Source organism: Aplysia californica, unplaced genomic scaffold (genome assembly GCF_000002075.1).
Source record: "Aplysia californica isolate F4 #8 unplaced genomic scaffold, AplCal3.0 scaffold00031, whole genome shotgun sequence".
Taxonomy (NCBI): domain Eukaryota; kingdom Metazoa; phylum Mollusca; class Gastropoda; order Aplysiida; family Aplysiidae; genus Aplysia; species Aplysia californica.
Window position 1 is genome coordinate 1,126,373 of NW_004797301.1, and position 5,667 is coordinate 1,132,039.

Consider the following 5,667-nt stretch of genomic DNA (forward strand, 5'->3'; position numbering starts at 1 on the left):
TGTGTGTGTGTGTGTGTGTGTGTGTGTGTGTGTGTGAGTGAGTGAGTGGAAAGGGCTACAGTGGTCGGCGAAAGTCGTTATAATTGAATGCACCAGCTACATCGTAATGCGTAACACAATAGCAGGTTTAAATACATTGCACAAGACTTTATATAACAATACGCAAAAGCCAGAAAGCAACAATGTTACACACACATGGACAAACGACCATGGGTGCTGGGAGCACCGTTAGCTCAGTTATTATTTTTTTTCGAAAGAGTTTTACGGTACTTCAACACAATATATGATCATATAAGTGCCGAAGATTAGAGGTGTTACAAGAGACTAACAAACACAAAAAGAAGGAGAGATGAGGATGATAGATGTTTGATAGTAAAGAAGGAGCAAACAACCCTAGAACACCCGCCAACCACCCACTAGCTCAGTCAGTATGCAGAACGAACTACGGAGCGGATGGCCGCAGTTCGAATCCTCAGTGAGCTATCTGAACGTACGGTTTGTTTAGGGGTGTTTAATGGCTGTCTATCCTCCTGGCTCGGTCCTACCGGGGATAGGTTTTATATTTGGAGGTCCTGCCTTGTACTATGTTTGTTCAAAAAGTCGTAAAATCTATACATTGACAAATGACAAAATCATATCTAAACACGCACACACACAAACACCACACACACACACACGCGCGCGCACGCGCGCAGTGTACACACACACACACACACACACACACACACACACACACACACACACACACACACACACACACACACACACACACAGACGCGCGCACATGCACACATATACACACACACAGCAACACAAATACGCGCGCACATACGATCACACAAACATGATAGCCTTAATAAATTACAATAAACACACACAGACACACATATATATATACGTACAACCAAAACAAGCCAATCTGAACCAGGAAATCAAAAATAGCCTACCGGAGCGCATAACTATATACTTACACACACAGTACAAGCTTCCCCACAAACAACCTCAGCATTAATTTAGATAGAATCTACCAATCTATGCCCACAAAAGAAATCAGTACGCACACATTCACCCGATAGAATCCACGACAGCTTTCGGAAACAAAATGTGTTCATCACACTCGTGTATTAAGTAGTAGTAGTAGTTAGCACAACAATCGGATAATGAATTGCTGATTGCCGGGACAAGCAAGGGGTGTGTTCCGCGGCCGACCGCTGCTTGTGCTTTCGAGGTGTGGCGTCGCTGTGGTACAATGTCAGTGAGAACAGTCGGTTCCGACTATAACTTTGGGGGTGTTTTCTGTTTGCTGCTGCTGTTGCTGTTGTTGTTTTGTTGTTGTTGTTGTTGTTGTCGTTGTTGTTGCTGTTGCTGCTAACCCAGATTTCGGGGGTTTCCAGAAATCTTGACCTACACCAAAAGTGTGCATTTCCCTTCCTATAGAGGAGAAGTTTGGTTTCATTGGTGTGTATATTTGTTTGGTTGTAAAGAAAACTCCTTGTCTTTAAAAAAAAGTGAACAAGGGGCAAAAACTTAACCGGGGCAAAAACTTTACCTTCGATTAAAAAAAAAGGTATTTTGGTAAGTGTTTTACAGCGCTTGCAACCGCATAAGGTCATATGAGAGCGCAGGTGGCCGAAGCCTACTCTTATCGATTTTAGACCACAAAGAGATCTTTAACATGCTCAACTATGCACACGGGACCTCTGAGATTTTTTCGCCCTTGTCCGAGAAGGCTAGGTGTAGATCTTTTTCTAACAGAAGATCAGAGGTGTAGCTGAAAGACAGCAGTAAGAAGGAGCCAAGGAGTAGAAAGGCTGCAGAAAGAGTCAGGAGCCCCGGGGAAGGGCGAAGGAGGTGAGGGGGTGGGGTCAGAAAACGGAGATGAAAGCAGACGATAGAACATTGCTAGAGAGCAGGAAAGGAGGTGAAAGGAGACAACTTTAAAGAAGCAATTTTTTTCGTCGCTACCCGGATCCGAACCCGGGACCTTTGAATGAGAGGCGAACACCTTAACCTATAGGCTACGAGCCTCCCCCCCCCCCCCCTTCGATTTTCTAATAAAACCCAGCATTTCTCGAGCTAACCCCCTTGTGCTTAAAAGCGGCCAATTTTGGTGGGTGGTGGGTATCGCCCAGATGTCAGGCTTGGAAATAAATGTAAGGGGACGGTACGAAAGTGTTAGTTTTTATTTTAAAAATCCTTTCATTGCCAGACGGATTAAGTGACCCTGCCAAAAAGTTAGCTTGGAAAGTGTTATGCCTGGCAGTGTGTGTGTGTCCGGGGGGCGGGGGGGGGGGGGTTAAAGGGGACGAAATGGGCTGTGCCTTCAAAAATACTGACAAGCACTGGACTAAACTAACAAGTCTGCGCTATGGACGCTCAGCAAATTGCTTTCGTTGCGGCTTGAGTACTCGGCCGCGGAACAGCCCTCAAGCAAAGCCAAATGATGCGATTACATGACAAAAAAACCCAGACCCTGTTAAAATAAGAGAAGGCCTACTTCAAGGTATCAGGTGCGAATAAAAGAGTCAATATCTGAGTATAAAGAAGATGCAACTACGACTACACCTATATATAAGAAAAAAGATTTTATTTTCAAAGTTAAAAAAAGGAGCTGAGTTGACTCTTTGTCGCTAAATGGTGTGACAGCGGGACAAAAACGCCAAACGATAAAATCTAGAAGAATTCAGATGCACCCCCCCCTTTCGCCAATGCATGTACAGAAAAGATGTAAATGAGAACTACGCTTACATAAGAAGAAATACTTTGTTTAAATTTAAAGGTATAAAGTAGAGACAGGTCGTACAATATCACGAGTTTACTTATTGACCTTAAATGCTGCACTGCAACTGTGAGACAAAAACTCAAAACGATACGATAAAAGAGTACTTGAAGGTATCAGATGCAAAAAAAGAACAAACAAAACAAACCACAAAAAAAAATTATTATCCTCGTATGGAGCAGAATTAATTGTGAACTACGCCTAGATTAGAAAACTAGATTGTTCTTTTTTTTAAAAGTTTTGTTTTGGGTTGTTTTGCCTTTTTTTTTTGGTGAATGTTTCACGACGCTCGCAACTGCATAAGGTCATATTATTATATGAGTGCGCGGGACACATTAAAGATAATCAGTTTGGTAGGAATTTATTTCGCATTCTACCCTGGTGGCGGCCGAAGCCTACTCTTATAAATCGATGTTAGAATTAGATCCACCAAGGGATCTTTAACGAGCGCAACTTGTACGGGACCTCCGAGATTTTTTGCTCTAATCCGAGGAGGCTAGGTGTTGAATCTCAACTACCCTAAAGACAGGGCTGTGGCTGACAGACAGCAGTAAGAAGGAGCCATGGAGGCAGCAGTAGAAATGCAGTAGATAGAGCCGGGAGCCCAGAGGAGGGGGCAAAGCGGAGGATGGGGGGGGGGGGGGGAGAGGGGCAGACGAAACCAGACGGCAGGGTATGATTAGAGAGCAAGAACGTTGAAACAAAAAATAGAGAAGCAAACTTTCCGTTGCTGTCAGGTTTCAAACCCGGGACCTATTGAATAAGAGGCGAACACAGTTCCTCCAGACCACGAGAGCCCCCAGGAATTGCTTTTTTTTTTTTTTTTATAGTAGAGGGTTTTACGGCGCTCGCCGCAACTGCATAAGGTCATATGGGCGCCAAGGGGTGGGTGTCAACAGAGAAGTCTTTACAGGGAATCAGACTTAGACTGCTCACCTCTCTAGCTTCAACAGCACAAGGTCTGCTTCGATTATCAAGGCACCCCAAAATAGCAGGTCACAAGGGAGTGACAAACATACAAAAGAAGTAGAGGAAAATGACAATAGTAAGGAAAGAAAAAGCAGCAGTTCCCTGTTGTAGATCAAGCACAGTTATGAGCGTGACATGAATCAGCCCATTTACAATTCTACTATGCTTGATAGAGATATGTCCCCCTTTGGGAATGGCCTAAAGACACTTCAGTCAGTGGCACCGCCATGAAATAGAGACAAACTGTAAAAGATCACAAATTTACTCCCTGCTGCCAAATGATATCATTGCATGTGATAAAAACGCCAAATTATAAAAGACTACCTGAGGGTATCAGGTGAAAAAACAACCACAACAACAACAACAGAAAACATAATTAAAAAACATTTTTAAGAAAGATGCAACTGTGAGCTAGGCCTGCAAAAGAAAGATTTAGTTTAAAGAGACAAGAAGTAAAGGAAAAAATCGAGATGTTTTTTCTTTTGTTTCAGTAAAGGTTTTTTAAAAAGGCACTTGCAACATAACGCGATCATTTAAGCGCCAAAGATTGAAGGCGTTACAAGAGAGTATCAAACACAAAAAGGAAGACAGATAAAGAAGATAGATGTCAGATAGGAAAGACGGAGCAAACCATACCAGAGCAGGTGCAACCATCCAGAAAGTGATGGCGTGTTGTTTTCTAAAATAATTTTTTAAAAGATGTTTACAACTTCCCAGGGACCTAAATTGCCGGCCAAGATGTTTGGAACGGCGTCATTCCACATTCGCCGACATCAATTTCTGAGGGTTTCCAGATTTACCCTAGAATACTTCTAGTGCGTAGATCTCTTTGAAACTTTCAGTATTTCTCAAAAAATAATTTTGACACACTGCTATGCAAAGGATTCGGATCGGATTAAGGAGAAAATTTCATCTTTGGAAAGTGGTAGCATAGAGTTCCCCACGTCGTATGGATACGATAGTAAAACACGACGTACGGATGAATAATATATCAAGGGACGAATTACACAATATTTTCGTTCTGTTCCTTTCTAACTTTCTTTCTTAGGTTTTAACTAAAAAAAACCCCCAAAAACAAACAACAACGTTAAGGGGCTTGTGAAATGCGTTGGCGATATTATGTCTTCTAAATTTTAAATTTTTTTTGTAGATCTAGTTGCTGTTGTTGTTGCTGTTGTTGTTGCTGTTGTTGTAGATGTTGTTATTGCTGCTATTGTTATCAACGTAGTCTGTAGGCATAATACAACCAGTTTCGTCGGTTTGGCACGTTATTTTGGTGTCATCTAATGACCTAATTAAATGTTAATTATTTTTGCCAAACTTCGGAAAAGTAATCAAGTTCGTGTGTGTCTATGCAAGCTATGAGAGCATCTAGTGACAAACAGAGGGAACGATGAGAAGACAGCCTCAAAGGATACATTGGAAGTGACTGGAACATCACACTACAGAAGGCTAGGCTGAGAAGTGAGAACCATACAGTGAAAAATTAATGGGCGAAGCTGGTTGCAAAATCTACAGTGGTGCCAACAGCCAGCCAGACTACAAGACAATGACATGAATTATCTTATGCGCCGCTTATAAATAAAATAAGTAGATGGACCGTACGAAAATGTTAACATTTTAAAAGTGGCAAAAGTGGGCGTCGGCTAGAAAAAAAAATAAAGTTGACAAGCACTGAACTATGGTAAAAGACATCTGTGACAAGCAGGAAAGCGACAAGTCGTTCTTGGCCGGGACTCAAGCCTCACGGTAAGGGATTCCCAGCGTGACTTTGTTCTAAAGTTTTCGTTGCTGTAGATGTGGTGGTTGTAGCATGTTAGAGGAGGAGGACAAAGCGGAGAAGGAGGGGGAGAAAGAGGAGGAGGAGGATGAGGAGGAGGAGGAGGAAGAGTAGCAGTTGGAGGAGGAGGAGGAGGAGG